General features: G+C 44.4%; 1 non-coding gene and 1 pseudogene across 1 annotated transcript; both read right to left on the bottom strand.

The window, feature by feature from the left end:
• Positions 1-5,487: 5,487 nt before the first annotated feature.
• On the bottom strand, positions 5,488-14,758 carry LOC111544488 (annotated as a pseudogene).
• Positions 14,759-15,991: 1,233 nt separating this feature from the next.
• LOC111544532 lies at positions 15,992-16,121 on the bottom strand. The gene has a single exon (XR_002732195.1). It is a non-coding gene; the product is annotated as a small nucleolar RNA SNORA18 (small nucleolar RNA).
• Positions 16,122-16,676: the final 555 nt, after the last annotated feature.

The raw sequence follows: 16,676 nt of genomic DNA, 5'->3' as shown, positions 1-16,676 counted from the left end.
GGACGTAAACACGGGCACGTGCCGCACGCTGGTGACGCGGCGGCGGCGGCGCGCGCACCCCGCCAGCGCGCGCCGGCACCTCCCCTTGGCGTCCCCTAAGCCAGCCCGCGAGCGGTCGCGCTCCCGACTCTCCTCCTTTCCGCGCAGCCTCCTGTTCCCCGGGGCTGGAGCTCGCTGTCGGCGGGTTGCCGGCTCCGAGCGCGTTGTGAATGGTAGGTCTGCCCTGCTGCATAGGTGGCTTCAGAACCCGGGAAAAGAGACTGAGGCGGAGGAACTGAGACGTTTCGCACTCCAGGTATTGAGCCCCTCGAATGTACGTTTGTCTCCATTCTCCCGGAGGAAGCCCGACGGGCAGTAGCTTCTGTGTTCAGAAGTAGCGTGTCGCCGCTGGGAACGGTGTGCTGAACTCTGTGGGGCTCGCCCCCAGCCTATTAAGTGCTCCTGTAATGCCCTTGAGACAAAAAAAAAAAATTTCCAGAAGCTTTTCTGGAAAGACAAAGTTTAAGATATGAAAGGAAGATGTCTGAGGACAGCTCAGTAACAGTCCAAAACGAAATGAAAAATGAAAATGCCATGTCCTAAGAGCAAGAATATTTACATTTCAGTTCATTGGTGTTTTATTGCTTCAGGTTTCATCATTATGTACTTTTCTGTGAACCTCGTTTTGAGGTCACTGGGCTTTAGCCCTTTTGAAGTTGTATTCAATTATGGGAGTTCCCAGAATGCATATACAAAAAAAGTCGTATCAATCTCTGATATTCTTACTAAACGACGATGAAACACATTCTTAAAATTAGTAGACTTTATAATCCAGTTTATATTACTGGCATTCTTTTTACGATTAGTGTACAAGTCACAGATATTGTGCACTGTAGTAAAGCACAATGGGAATTAGTTGTTCTTTTACATTTATTCACATTTCTAAACACAAAACCGTTCGGATTAGTCTTGTATTGTTAGGTTCAGTAATAAACAGCTGTTTATTCAGATGACAGAACAGTACTGAACTAAGCTTCAAACTTAGCTCAGTATTGTCTATCTTAAAACTCTAAGCTTCAACACTTGATTCAGTATTGTCCTGATATTTGAATAAACAGCCCCCCCAAAAATTTTTGAGACAGTCTCACTCTGTGGCCCAGGCTGGAGCACAGTGGCACGATGTCAGCTCACTGCACCTCCGCCTCCCAGGTTCAAGTGATTCTCCAGTCTCAGCCTCCCAAGTAGCTGTGATTACAGGCACACACCACCAAGCCCGACTAATTTTTGTATTTTTATTAGAGATGGTGTTTCTTCATGTTGGCTAAGCTGGTCTGAAACTCCTGACCTCAGGTGATCCTCCTGCCTCGGCCTCCCAATTTGCTGGGATTACAGGCCTGAGCCACTGAGCCCGTTCGGTTTTTAACATTTTGTACAGTTTGTTATGTGGAACCACAGATTTTCAAAGTTTACAACTGTGAATTTGTGTCAAATCTCAAATGCAAGTCAGAGACACGTTTTGAAAGGCAAAAAGGAGAGAAAACCCATTTCAAATCTGAATTAGGGGGCTGGGAATGGTAACTGACGTCTGTAATCCCAGCACTTCGGAAGGCTGAGGTGGGTGGATCACTCGAGGTCAGGAGTTCAAGACCAGCCTGCACAACATGGTGAAACCCCCAACTCTACTAAAAATACAAAAATTAGCTGGGTGTGGTGGCACACGCCTGTAATCCCAGCTACTTGGGAGGCTGAGGCAGGAGAATTGTTTGAACCCAGGAAGCAAAGGTTGCTGTGATCTGAGATCATGCCCTGCACTCCAGCCTGGGCGACAGAGTGAGACTCCACCTCAGAAAAGAAAAGAGAAAAGAAAAAAGGTTTGAATTACCAGCTAAGCAAACAGTAGCACTTTATAGAAAACTTTCTCTTCTTTTTTGCTAAAAAGCAACCGCAAAAAGTTAGTTTTTCTGATAAAACATTACTGACACAAACCCTTTATGTATAATTGTGAATACAGAGAATGAATGTTAAAAGAATTTGTTTACAAGTTCTGTTCAGAGTAGAGGATGAGAAAAAGAAAAAAAGTTATAATAAAAAAAATAGTCCGGGCACGGTGGTTCACACCTGTAATCCCAACACTTTGGGAGGCTGAGGTGGGCGGATCACAAGGTCAGAAGTTCGAGACAAGCCTGGCTAACATGGTGAAACCCCATCTCTACTAAGCATACAAAAATTAGCTAGGCGTTGTGGCAGGCACCTGTAATCCCAGCTACTTGTGAGGCTGAGGCAGGAGAATCATTTGAACCCAGGAGGCAGAGGTTGCGGTAAGCTGATATCGTGCCATTGCTCTATAGTGCCTGGGCAACAAGAGCGAAACTCGGTCTGAAAAAAATTTATAATAATAATAATAATAATATGTTGGCTGGATGGCTGGACACAGTGACTCATGCCTGTAATCCAAATGCTTTGGGTGAATTGCTTGAGCCCAAGAGTTTAAGACCAGCCTGGGCAACATGGGGAGACACTGTCTCTACAAAAAAATAAAATAGGCCAGGCACGGTGGCTCACGCCTGTAATCCCAGCACTTTGGAAGGCTGAGGCAGGTGAATCACCTGAGGTCCAGAGTTCAAGACCAGCCTAATCAACATGGAGAAACCCCGTCCCTACTAAAAGTACAGAATTAGCCAGGTGTGGTGGTCCATGCCTGTAATCCCAGCTACTCGGGATACTGAGGCAGGAAAATCTCTTGAACCCAGGAGGCAGAGGTTGCGGTGAGCGGAGATTGCACAATTGTACTCTAGCCTGGGCGACAGAGCGAAACTGTGTCTCAAAAAAATAAATAAATAAATAAAATAAAATAAATAGCTGTCCATGGCGGTATGCACCTGTGGTCCCAGCTATTTGGGAGGCTGAGGTGGGAGAATTGCTTGAGCCCAGGAGCTCAAGGCTGCAGTGAGCCATGATCGCACCACTGCAGTCCAGCCTGGGCAACAGAGTGAGACTCTGTTTCAAAATAAATAAATATGCCAGGCGCAGTGGCTCACGTCTATAATCCCAGCACTTTGGGAGGCCGAGGTGGGTGGATCGCTAAAGGTCAGCCATTCGAGACCAGCCTGGCCAACATGGTGAAACCCCATCTCTGCTAAAAATACAAAAAATTAGCCTGGCGTGGTGGCAGGCACCGGTAATCGCAGCTACTCAGAAGGCTGAGGCAGGAGAATCTCTTGAACCCGGGAGTCAGTGGTGGCAGTGAACTGAGATTGCACCACTTCACTCTAGCCTGGGTGACAGAGCGAGACTTCATCTCAAAAATAAAGATATAAATAAATGTTTATATATTTTATATATAAACATATAAATGTTTATTAAATAAACAATGTTAAATATTTTATATACATGTATATTAAAATTATAATATTTTGTTAAGTGGTATTAGGAGTAAAACATGAAATTATATTTATTCATGGATATAAAATTTTATCTTATCAGAATAGTGCTAGAGAAAATTGGTTCACGGTTACACGGGTGTTAAGTTATTTCCTCTCAATACACTGGCCACTGTGTTTTGTTGAACGAGATGTTTCAGTGTTTCTTGTTTGTGGTATCTTAGTAATTGTTATCCTAGAAATGAAAAGAAACAAACCAAAATTCCCATGATAGGTGACTATAGTACTCTACAATTCTTTATTTAGGTCTGTATCTGATTGCCAAGCAAGATCTCTCAGTGTATAAGTTACTCCCTGGGAATAAGCAAAGCTACAGAAAAACGCCACATACACCATACCAGCCTTCAAACGGCTTAAAACTATTATCTGTTTGAAGTTTTTAGAACTATTGTGCATCGTTAGGTAATTCGGAAACGCTTTAACTCTTTAGTACTTTTCATAAAAACTATAATATTTTATTTACATAGTGATTTTCAAATTATATAGCATTTTCTTACCTCATAATAGCCATGAAATGTAACTATGAAAGGAATAAGCATCTTTAATTTATATAGGAGAAAACAGCAGTCCAGATTAGTTAGGTCACACGTCCCAGGGTTGGGAGCAGGGAGCAACTTCAGTTCTGGGGTCCATTTGCAAATCCACTGGTGTCTCAGTTAGATTCTCCCAGAAGCAGACACTGAGAAGTTAGAAATGCAAAAAATGTATGGGGTGCTTGGCGCGGTGGCTCATGCCTGCAATCCCGGCAGTTTGGGAGGCTAAGGTGGGCGGTCACTTGAGGTCAGGAGTTTGAGACCAGCCTGGCCAATATGGTGAAACCCTGTCTCTACTAAAAATACAAAAATTAACCAGGCATAGTGGTGCACACCCGTAATCCCAACTACTTGGGAGGCTGAGGCACAAGAATCGCTTGAACCCGGGAGGTGAAGGTTGCAGTGAGCCGAGATCGTGCCACTTCACTCCAGCCTGGGCATCAGAGCGAGACTCTGTCTCAAAAAGAAAAAAAAAAAAGAATGGAGGCGACACCTGTGAAAGAGGAGGGGCAGAGGCAGAATCGGGCAGGCTAATCCAACAGGGATTAAATAAATTCCTCATGGCTGGGCACAGTGGCTCATACCTGTAATCCCAGCACTTTGGGAGGCCAAGGCGAGTAGATCACCTGAGGTCAGGAGTTCGAGACCAGCCTGACCAACATGGAGAAAACCCATCTCTACTAAAAATACAAATTTAGCCAGGCGTAATCCCAGCTACTTGAGAGGCTGAGGCAGGAGAATCGCTTGAACCCAGGAGGAGGCGGTTGCAGTGAGCCAAGATCACACCATTGCACTCCAGCCTGGGCAACGAGCAAAACTCTGTCTCAAAAAAAAAGAAGTTCCTCGTTGGGTGGATATAGCCAGGCCTTGCTCAGTCATTGGCTGGGGACCACCCTGAGAAAAGTACAGGATAAAAACCTGAAGCTGACGCTGAAGACACTAACAGGTGGGGACTGTCCACTTACCACACTCCTTGCCGCTGGGGGGTGGCTCCTTTCTAGAAGGGGGATCTAATTGATGCGTCTCCACAACTGCCACAGTTTACCTTGTGTGCCACACGGATCCACTTCATAAAAACACGTAGGAAGCATCTCCTCTAGGTCTCTGGTAGGCCTCTCTTCCTGAGGGAAAACAAAAGAGGGAGGTTATCGGGGCAGACTACAGCCTCCATAGCCATAGTTGATCTCACAGCCACAACTGGTACTCCTTTTTCTCTTTTCTTCTTAATTTTTGTTTGTTTGTTTGTTTAAGACAGAATCTTGCTCTGTCACCCAGGCTGGAGTGCAGTGGTGCAATCTCAGCTTACTGCAGCATCTACCTTCTGGGCTCAAGCAATCCTCCCACCTCAACATCCTGAGTAGCTTGGGACCATGGGTATGCACCACAACGCTCAACTAATTTTTTTTTTTTGTAGCGACGGCTGTCTCCTTATGTTGCCCAGGCTGATTCCGAACCCCTGAGTTCAAGCCATCCTCCTGCCTTGGCTTACCAAGGTGCTAGGACATTTATAAGATACACAAGCAGTAAGGGTACACCTAGCCCAGCAATGGCCCTCGGAAACCAAAAGTGTTCTCCCCACTGGAGGCCACATACAAGATTCCATCTGTATCTTTTTCCTTCTAGTAAAACTCTCCTATAGTTAGGCTGGACTGTTTTTTGTTTGTTTGTTTATTTTTTGAGATGGAGTTCCGCTCTTGTTGCCCAGGCTGGAGTGCAATGGCACAATCTCGGCTCACTGCAACCTCTGCCTCCCAGGTTCAAGTGATTCTCATGCCTCAGCCTCCTGGGTAGCTGGGATTACAGGCATGCGCCACCACGCCCAGCCAATTTTTTGTATTTTTAGTAGAGACTGGGTTTCTCCATATTGGTCAGGCTGATCTTGAACTCCCGACCTCAGGTAATCCGGCTGCCTCAGCCTCCCAAAGTGCTGGGATTACAGGCATGAGCCACTGTGTCCCGCCAGGCTGGGCTGTTTTATCCACAAACAGAAGATGCCTTTTCAGAAGGAAGATGGATTCTTTTCCATCTTCATGATGATCCACATGAACTGAGCCACAGATGGAACTGAATGGCTGTCAGATGGAACCAAGTTCTTCTGTTTGTCAATGTCAACAATCTGAGAGCCTGAGACCTTTTTCTTCCACAATCACCGGAACCCGGTCAGGTTGTTTCACTCTGATCTTCAGGAACTGCACGCATCTGTTTTCTAGCGAGTGATTCTTCTTGAACATCCACTTCAGGGTGGTGGCAGGGAGGGGACATAGCTGGCTCTAGAAACCACAGAGCTCAGCGCAACCACCATGACAACAATGGCAGTGGCAACAACACACAGGCCTGTTGTTTACTCTTAAGGGAATGTCCTGACCACAGGATGTGCAGAAACTTTACGGAGGTAGCAAGTACCTAATTTTTTTACGGTTTATCTTGCTCTAGAGTGCATGTGCCTTACCGGCATTTCCAGCATGTTAGTAGTCTCTTACTTATCCTGGCCTCATCAGCATGATGTCATCATTGTAATGAATGAATCAACATGATATTCTGCAGTTTGTCCAGATGGTCCCCATGTCTTCAGGCTATGTTATGACGGATGGTTGAAAGTTAACATAGCCCTGGAGCACATTGTTGCTGATCTTCTTTCCTAACTGATAGAAAAGAACACATTTGCCAAATCAATGGCTGCATACTGTGTACCAGAGATTGTATTATCTGTTTTAGCAAAGATACCACATCTAGCCTAGCAGCTGTGATCAGGTCTATTTCTTGGTTGAACATTAGTCTCCAGGATCTGTCTGGTTTTTGCAAGGACCAGACCAGCAAGTTAAAGAGAGGTAGGACAGGGACCAGCATGCCTGCATCTTTAGAGGGGCCCTAATTTCTGCCATCCCTCTCCAGGATTATACTGGTTTTGATTCACTATCTTGGTGGGAGGGAGGCAGTTTGGGAGGCTTCTACCAGACCTTCCCCACTATCATAGCCCCCACCAACAGAGCCAGACCCTGTCTCAAAAAAAGTACAGCCTGTGGGTTACTCTGCCGCAGTGTCAATCCCAATGAGATATTTGGGGACCAGGGAAATATTCACCAGGTGATTTCATAGACCACTGGACTCACTCTTGGGCCAGGGCTTCACTTACTGGCCCCTGTAGGCCCCCACTCTAACACAGCCCATGATGATGTTTCCAGTCATTGAGTATTATCTGTGTCAACTTGGACCCTGTCTCCAGAAGTCCTTGGAATGTTGGAGTAAATCCCTCACTCCAATGAGCAGTCACTCATGTCTTCCACAGAAGAACTGGAGAAATCACTATGTATTGCAGGGTTCTTGGTACTGGGATCTGGCCATCTCTTAAAGCAATGAACACTAGATCTGAAAACTGATTTAGGTGCAGAAACTGGGCAAGAGAGATCCTTTTGGGTAACTGCCCTCAGCCTCCTACTCATCTACTCTTGCTCTATTTTGATCAGTACATTAAGCCGTGCCTTTTGGCTGCCCAGCTATTCTGCTCCTAAGGATGTTGTTTTCCATTAACCATAACTGTGGACATTGTGACCCTCTGGATTTTGATGGTGAAGTGGTAACACCTGGCCTCTATTGCGGGTCTTTTCATCGTCGTTGCTATTTGTGAGCCAAATTATATGACTGCTTCACTGACCATTAACCCTGGCCTGTGGAGGAGAGCCACACTGAACTCATCACCATGCTGGGACCCCTCCCACTGTCACCTTACTAGTGCTTTTGGTAAATATGTGTCCTTTGAGCTTTCCTGGAGAACATTACTCCTTATTTTGCCCCATGTAATTTATCCATTCCAGCATTCCCACTTCCTGAGCCTTTTACTCCCTTTCTCTTCCCTATACCATGGGAAGCATTTTAATAGTCTCTGTGAGGGCCATTGCTTTTTTCAGGCTTCTAGGAGTACCCTGGTAGCAAGTTTCATTATCCCCTGGATGCAACCTCACTCCTTGCAGTTCGGTAGCAAATACTTTCTTGAAGGGGGGTTTGAGCAGTTCATATCCTGATCTGCTATGAGTACGCTTTACATTATGTCAATTGTGGTCAGTTATCCTTATTTTCAACTCCGGAGTGGCTAGAGAGGAAAAGGAAAGAAATGATTTGAGGAAAGTTGGGAAGCTCTGGACAGTGATGCCCAAGAGACCTGGCACCACTTTGGGAGACATGGTAATTCACTCTGCACATGTTCTTCCTCAGCAAGGGGGGTTTTCCCAGAAGGGACACAAGAGGAAATCGTACTCAGTGGAGTAAATGGAAAGAAGAGGGAGCGTGTCTGCCTGGCTCCTTTTCTCTGCTTTCCTTAGAGTCAAGTTTCACCCCACAGGGAGTTCACACTTCCATGTTGCCTCATCCAGCCTTTCAGGAAGCCAGAGTCTGTGGTCCAGTGTGGCATTTCAGCCAACCTAGAAATGGAGGGTGACTTAGCACAGAGAGGTTCGACAAAGTGGGGCATGCAGGCCACTGACTTCTGCAAGGGCAGCAGTGCTGGGGTGCTCTGGAATACAGGCAGTGCCTTCGGAAAGTAGGGCAATCGAAGATAGTTGAGAAGGTGAACAAAGTTTACATCTAACAAATTTTAAAGTTTTATTATTTTTATTTTTGTATTCTTGGGTCTCACTATTTTGCCCAGGCTGGAGTGCAGCAGCTATTTGCAGGTTGGATCCCACTACTGATCAGCACTGGAGTTTTATTTTATTTAATTAACTTATTTATTTTGAGACAGAGTCTTGCTCTGTTGCTCAGGCTAGAGTGCAGTGGTGCAATCTCGGCTCACTGCAGTCACGCCCTCCCAGGTTCAATCGATTCTGCCACCTCAGCCTCTGGAGTAGCTGGGACTACATGTGGGTGCGTGCCATCATACCCAGCTAATTTTTTATTTTTTGTAGATACGAGTTATCCTATGTTGCCCAGGCTGGTCTCCAACTCTGGACTCAAGCAATCCTCTCACCTCAGCCTCCCTAAGTGCTGGGATTATAGGTGTGAGTCACTGTGCCCAGCCAATAGAATAAACTGGACTATTCTAAAGTTTAACAGTGCCTAAGAGCATTACGCTTAATTAAAGACTAGCTGGATGTGGTGGTTTACGCCTGTAATCCCAGCACTATGGGAGGCCGAGGTGGGCAGATCCCTTGAGTCCAGGAGTTCAAGTCCAACCTGGGCATCACGAAGAAACCTCCATCTCTACCAAAAATACAAAAATTAGCCAGGCATTGTAGTGTATACCTGTAGTCCCAGCTGCTTGGGAGGATGAGGCAGGAGGATTGCTGGAGCCCGGGAGGTGAAGGTTGCAAAAAAATAATGACTTTTAGTGTTATAACAGATAAAACGCATGTTCACTGTAGACCAATTTAAAACTATAGATAAACCAAAGCAACAAACTTTTTCTTTTTCTTTTTTTTTCTTTTTTAAGAGACAGAGTCTCGCTCTGTCGCCCAGGCTGGAGTGCAGTGGTACAATCATGGCTCGCTGCAACCTCTGCCTCCCAGGTTCTAGCAATTCCTGCCTCAGCCTCCTAAGTAGCTGGGACTACAAGTGCACACTGCCGTGCCCATCTAATTTTTTATATTTTAGTAGAGATGGGGTTTCACTGTGTTACCCAGTCTGGTCTCAAACTCCTAAGCTCAGGCAATCCACTCGCCTCACCTCCCAAAGCGCTAGGATTATAGGTGTGAGCCACTGCACCCGGCCAAGAAACTTTAAATACTACCTAGAGACAACCACTTTTAAAACTTTAATGTATGTCTTTTTATACCGTTTTCTAGGCTTCTAGACTCATTTGCAAAAATGAGATACCACTGTAAATACTTAGTCTGTAAATTATCTTTTCCAGGAGTCTCTCTGAACCTACTCTTCTGGCTCAGGGAGCTGTCTTATAACATAAATAAGTAAATAAACTATTTTTTTTTTTAAATGGTTGTTGAAGATACTAACAAATATTCAGGGCTGGGCACAGTGGCTTATAGCTGTAATCCCAGCACTTCAGGAGGTCAAGGTGGGAGGATTGCTTTTGCCCAGGAGTTTGGGACCAGCTTGGGGAACATAATGAGACCATCTCTAGAAAAAGAAAATTAAATTCACCTTTAGTATTATCTTATTAAAATTCCATTGGGCCAGGCGCGGTGGCTCACGCCTGTAATCCCAGCACTTTGGGAGGCTGAGGAGGGTGGATCACAAGGTCAGGAGATCGAGACCATCCTGGCTAACATGGTGAAACCCCATCTCTACTAAAAAAATGAAAAAAATTAGCCGGGCGTGGTGGCAGGCACCTGTAGTCCCAGCTACTCGGGAGGCTGAGGCAGGAGAATGGCGTGAACCCAGGAGGCAGAGCTTGCAGTGAGCCATGATCGCACCACTGCACTCCAGCCTGGGTGACAGAGTGAGGCTCCTTCTTAAAAAAAATACAATAAAAAATAAAAAATAAAATAAAATTCCATTGTGCATTTACACAATAATTTACCTTATCAGTCCCTTCAGAAGAACATTTAAGTTGTTAGCACTTATATCCTTGCGGCTAAATCTTTAAGCATATCCTAATATCTGTCTGTTTTTAATGACCTATCTAAGGAATCCTTTGAAATCTATACACTTAAGAGCCTCCAAAAAGGCTGGGTGTGGTGGCTCGTGCCTGTAATCCCGCACCTTGGGAGTCCGAGGTGAGTGAATCACTTGAGGTCAGGAGTTAAAGACCAGCCAGGCCAAAATGGCGAAACCATGTCTCTACAAAAAATACAAAAATTAGCTGGGCTTGGTGGCTCACTCCTGTAGTCCCGGCTACTCAGAAGGCTGAGGTGGAAGGATGGCTTAAGCCCAGGAGGTGGAGATTGCAATAAGCCAAGATTGTGCCACTGCACTGCAACCTGGGCAACAGAGCCAGACCCTGTCTCAAAAAAAAAAAAAAAAATTGGCCAGGCGCGGTGGCTCGCGCCCATAATCCCAGCACTTTGGGAGGCCGAGGTGGGCAGATCACCTGAGGTCAGGAGTTCGAGACCAGCCTCAACATGGAGAAACCCCATCTCTACTAAAAATACAAAATTTGCTAGGTGTGGTGCTGCATGCCTGTAATTCCAGCTACTTGGGAGGCTGAGGCAGGAGAATTGCTTGAACCTGGGAGGCGGAGGTTGCGGTGAGCCGAGATTATGCCATTGCACTCCAGCCTGGGCAACAAGAGTGAAACTCCATCTCAAAAAAAAAAAATCCTCCAAGAAGCAGTTACAAAAATGGGATCAGATGTGCAAGAAATTTTGGGGGGAAATGCCTATGGAGGAAAATGAGAAGGAAGCTGGAGCAAGAACAGAGCAAGGAAGATCCAGGTCAGACCCATATGAAGGAGAGGGAGAGGAAAGGAAATTTCAGTAAAAAGCATCTTAAGAGTAGAATCCGTCTAAGAAAGTTTTCACTAGGCCAATGGGGAATCCTCAAGGCAAAGTTACCTGACTTTTGAGTCTCACAGAAGTGGGCCTGCCTGTCTCCCTGCCACACTCAGTCATTGGCTGAGAGCAGCCTAGGGGAGTGTGGTGGATTCTGAATGCATCAGTCAGGGCCCTCAGTCTATCATGCTGGGAGATCTGAAAGGAATGTTCTCATGGCTGCCACAAACACCATCTGTGCTTTAAAAAGATTTGGTACTACTCATTCACTGATTCATGACACATTGAGAACACAAATATGAATAGGGATGTGGTGTTTACATTCTAGTAATTCACTTCAGTTTGAGTGGATTATCACAAATCATTTTTTTAGAAATAGACTTTCAGAATCTCCTAAGCAGATTTTCAGAGTGTGGCTTTATTCCGTTGTTTGAAATAATTTTTCAAATTCTAAGCTAAATAATAAATGGAGTTTGAGTTCTTCCTCACTTTGTAGTACTCCTTTCTCTATTCATCTTACCTAATGTCAAAAATCTGAATATAACTTAATAAGGTTTAGAACCGAAAGCACCTTTGCAAAATTATGACAGTAAGAGGAATCTGACATAGTTGACTTCGTCTTGCTTCTGACCTCCAAGCTGTCCTTGGTCATTCTAGTGCATCGGCCAAGCTAACTTTGGGAGAAATTTGTAGTTTAACTTGAAAGCAAGGATGATAAATAGTCTCTCCCTCCCTTCTTGCTCAGGGACTGACAACTGCCTTTGTAAGACTAATGAAAGGCCACAAGAATAGGATTATGGGAGGGGTCTGAACTCTGATAAAATGTAGGTGTAGTTTCCATAATTTCTTACTGTTCAGGATTCATGTGGCCAGAGGTCACATGATAGGTATAGTCTCTACAGTCTCTTACAGCTTGGGAGTCATGTGGTCAGAGGTCACAAGATTTGTGACTTCCCCGGTTGCTCCTATAGATAACATCACTATCGTAATACCTAAGATGGGTTTTTTGAGAGATTTTTCAGACTCAATCCTACCTGGCCGGGTGACTCAACTGGTTCTGTGGCCCCATCCAGAGGCAACTCAGCACAAGGACCATTTTTCAAACCCCTGGGATTTCTATCCCCAACCAATCAGCAGCACCAATTCCCTAGCCCCCGTCACCAAATTGTCCATAAAAACTCTAACCTGCAAGCCTTCAGGGAGACTGATTTGAGTGATAACCTCAGTTCTCCCATGTGGTTGGTCTCATGTCAATTAAACTCTTGCTCTACTGCAGTGAATTCATTTTATCTGTGAGGTGGGCAAGAAGAACCCGTCTGGCAATTACAGAACCTAGAACAATAACTGCATTTCTAAAAAGTATTTTTGAGAAAAAGAATAATATACACATCCCCATATGCACATTTTGTCTTACTTTTTAATCATTATATGCCTTATATATATCATATTACAATATATTTATGGTACTTTTTGTTTTTGTTTTTAAGATAGAGTCTTGCTCTGCTGCCCAGGCTGATGTGTAGTGGTGCGATCCCAGCTCACTGCAAGCTCCGCCTCCCGGGTTCAAATGGTTCTCCTGCCTCAGTTTCCCAAGTAGCTGGGATTACAGGCGCCCACCACCATGCCCAGCTAATTTTTGTATTTTTAGTAGATACAGGGTTTCACCATGTTGGTCAGGCTGGTTTTGAATTCCTGACCTCAAGTAATCTGCCCGCCTTGCCCTTCCAAAGTGCTGGGATTACAGGCATGAGTCATGGCACCTGACCAATATATACATACATGGTTTTGAGTTAGAGTTTTATAGCTGCTTTAACAAATTACCACAAACTTAAAGACTTAAAACTCAAACTTTTTAAAGTTCAAGAGGTCAGAAGTCTGAAATGAGCCTTACTGGGCTAAAACCAAGGTGTCTGAAGGGCTGCATTCCTTCTGGAGGCTCTAGAGCAGAATCCATTTCCATGCTCTCTCCAGCTTCGAGATGCTGCCCACATTTCCAGGCTGTGGCCTCCTTCCTTCATCTTATAAGCCAGCAACAGTGGGTAAAGTTCTTTTCTCAGTACATCAGTCTTTCTCAGGGACAGATCCTACTTCTATTACCACATCTCTTTCTCTGACTCTTGACTTCTACCTCCCTATTCCATTTCTAAGGACCCTGTGATTACATTAGTCCCACCTGGATTGTCCAGGATGCTCTATTTTTGTTTGCCTTTATTTTTAATTTTTTTTTTTTTTTAAACAGAGTCTCACTCCATCACCCAGGCTAGAATGTGATGGTGCAGTCTCGGCTCACTGCAACCTCTGCCTCCTGGGTTCAAGCGATTCTCCTGCCTCAGCCTCCTGAGTAGCTGGGATTACAGGCATGCGCTACCACACCTGGATAATTTTTATATTTTTAGTAGAGATGGGGTTTAGCCCTGTTGGCCAGGTCTGTCTCAAACTCCTGACCTCAAGTGACCCACATAACAGCAGAGGTACTGCTCCTTGCAGAGAAGGGCTACCCCATAGTCAATGTGCCCAGAGTAGCCATGGATAATCTATTTTAAGATCAGATGATTAGCAATCTTAATGCCATCTGTAACCTTCATTCTCCTTTCTCCCTTTGCTAATTAACTTACATATTCACAGGTATCAGCGATAAGCACATGTATAACTTGTGATGCGGGAGGTGTTATTCTGCCCCCAGGTGTTATAACCAAAGCCTCCAATACAGTGTTGATTAGGAACACTTCTGGTGTTTATTAGTAATCTTCTGGACAGTCATGAAAATAATTCTACAAATTTATCATTCTTAAGGTACTTGTCATAGATAGCTTTTCGTAGCTATATGTTATTATGTAAGTTTTCTACTTTTTTTTTTTTTTTTTTTTTGTAGAGGCAGGTTTTCCCCATGTTGCCCAGGCTGGTGTGGAACTCTTGGCCTCAAGTGATCGACCCACCTCGGCCTCCCAAAGTGTGAGATTACAGGCATGAGCCACCACACCTGGCCAGAAAGTTTTCTTCTATCCTTTTTTTGTTGTTGAGACAGTGTCTCACTCTGTCTTCCAGGCTGGAGTGCAATGGCGCGAGCACAGCCCACTGAAGCCTCAGCCTCCCGGGTCAAGCAGTCCTCCCACCTCAGCCTTCCTAGTAGCTGGGACTACAGGTGTGCACCACCATGCCTGGCTAATCTTTGTATTTTTTGTAGAGATGGGGTTTTGCCATAGGCTGTTTTCTTCTATTCTGTGGTTCTCATACTACTACTTTGTAACAAGCCATTCTAAGATTTAAAGTGATGCAAAACAATAATTTATTATTATCTCTCTTGTCTCTATAGGGTTTACTTGGTGGTTCTGGGCTTGCTTGGGTGGTTCTCACTTGGGGCTTGACCAGACTGGATGTCCAATATGGCTTCTCCACTCACGTGTCTGGGGCTTCCGTGCTCCTCCATAGGGCCTCTCTCTCCCACAGAGTAACTTGTAGCATATATTGAGATAATCATATTTTTCTTCATTAATCTGTTAATGTTGATAGAATTTAATGCAAAGGTTGTTTACTAGGGTGTGCCCTTTGTGGAAAACAATGGGAGGGAGCGGAGAGGGAAGATGAACATGCCGTGATGGGGACCCAATAGCCCTGACTCCATGGGGAGCTATGGAGCTAAGTTGCTCCTACAGTGGATCAGGTGTTTATGCATTTGCCCAGTCATGGGATGTGGGTTGTCCTTGGAAGGGTCAACCTTGGGTGAAACTGAAATGATTCTGTAAAGGGACTGAAAGCTGAATGAACGTTGTACACTGACAGCACTCTCAGCAGTTGAGGCAACAAACCTTTCCTTGAAAGAGGATCTGGGCTGTGCCTCTCCATGTCTGCCGTAAGGTTCATAATATTATTATTAAGTCAATAAATTTTTATTCAAGAAATTTCATGTTGAGATTCCTTCCACTGTGCATCAAGTTCCCTTTTGTTGCTCTAAAGAGTTGGAGTCAAAAGTTATCTTCAGCCGGGCGCGGTGGCTCAAGCCTGTAATCCCAGCACTTTGGGAGGCCGAGACGGGCGGATCACGAGGTCAGGAGATCGAGACCATCCTGGCTAACACGGTGAAACCCCGTCTCTACTAAAAACTACAAAAACACTAGCCGGGCGAGGTGGCGGCGCCTGTAGTCCCAGCTACCCGGGAGGCTGAGGCAGGAGAATGGCGTGAACCCGGGAGGCGGAGCTTGTAGTGAGCTGAGATCCGGCCACAGCACTCCAGCCTGGGTGACAGAGCGAGACTCTGTCTCAAAAAAAAAAAAAAAAAAAAGTTATCTTCAATAGATTTATCTTCAAATTAACCCTTTTTAATAGAACTGATGCTTAATCCAGTTATCCTGTCAGCCCATAATTATTTTATTTTGGCTTCTTTCATCTCCTTTTAATATGGATATATTCACGAAGACTTCAAAATTCACCTATGGAAAAATCAATAATCTTTGGGATCTAATTTCTATAATCAATTTACTTTAGATTCATTTTTAGAGTAGGTGGATCTACCTGGTTCTCAATTTGATACCCTCTCTAAGCATGAATGCGTTCAATCATACTCATTTCTAAGCTATCACACTCAAGAATAATAGTACAGATCTGTGGAATATGCCAGTATCTACAGTAAAAGGTAAATTATTAGGTCTTTCATAATTTTAGCAACTGTCTTGTAGTTCCTTCCCGCAAATCTAACAAATAGTCCTGCGAGTAAAGCAAAACCAGAGTTAGTCTATGAGGAGTTTCCAATGACATGCAGCTACAGGAAAAGCCCCATTGGGATAGACTTCGACCAAGTAATATTATCTATGAGAGTAAAAATCTGGAAACAACCTCAATCTCCATCATACAGTAATCAATAAATGTATGTAGGATAGTCCCTACAATAAAAAAATACAGAAATGAAAATGAATGAACTAATATAACATCTGTGAAAAACTAAATTTACCATCTTTCAACATGGCTAATTCTCAGAAACATGATGTTAAGTGACAAAAATAAAAAATAAACACAAACAGAAAAAAGCATGTAGGCCGGGCTTGGTAGCTCATGCCTGTAATCTCAACACTTTTGGGAGGCTGAGGAGGGAGGATCCCTTGAACTCAGGAGTTTGAGACCAGCCTGGGAAACACAGGGAGACCCCATCTCAAGAAAAAAAAGAGGTATATATATTATTTCTATAAAATTTTAAAACATTTGAAGCATAACTATATGTTGTTTATAGATCAAAAATATGTAGGAAAAGTATAAAAATATTCATAGAAATTTTAAACACTGAGGCTGGGCGTAGTGGCTCAAACCTGTAATCCCAGCACTTTGGGAGGCAGAGGTGGGCAGATCATGAGGTC

The sequence above is a fragment of the Piliocolobus tephrosceles genome, chromosome 4, assembly GCF_002776525.5.
Source record: "Piliocolobus tephrosceles isolate RC106 chromosome 4, ASM277652v3, whole genome shotgun sequence".
NCBI classification, from domain to species: Eukaryota; Metazoa; Chordata; class Mammalia; order Primates; family Cercopithecidae; genus Piliocolobus; species Piliocolobus tephrosceles.
The sequence above is the reverse complement of the archived record's forward strand: the minus strand, read 5'-3'. Positions and strand labels throughout refer to the sequence as shown.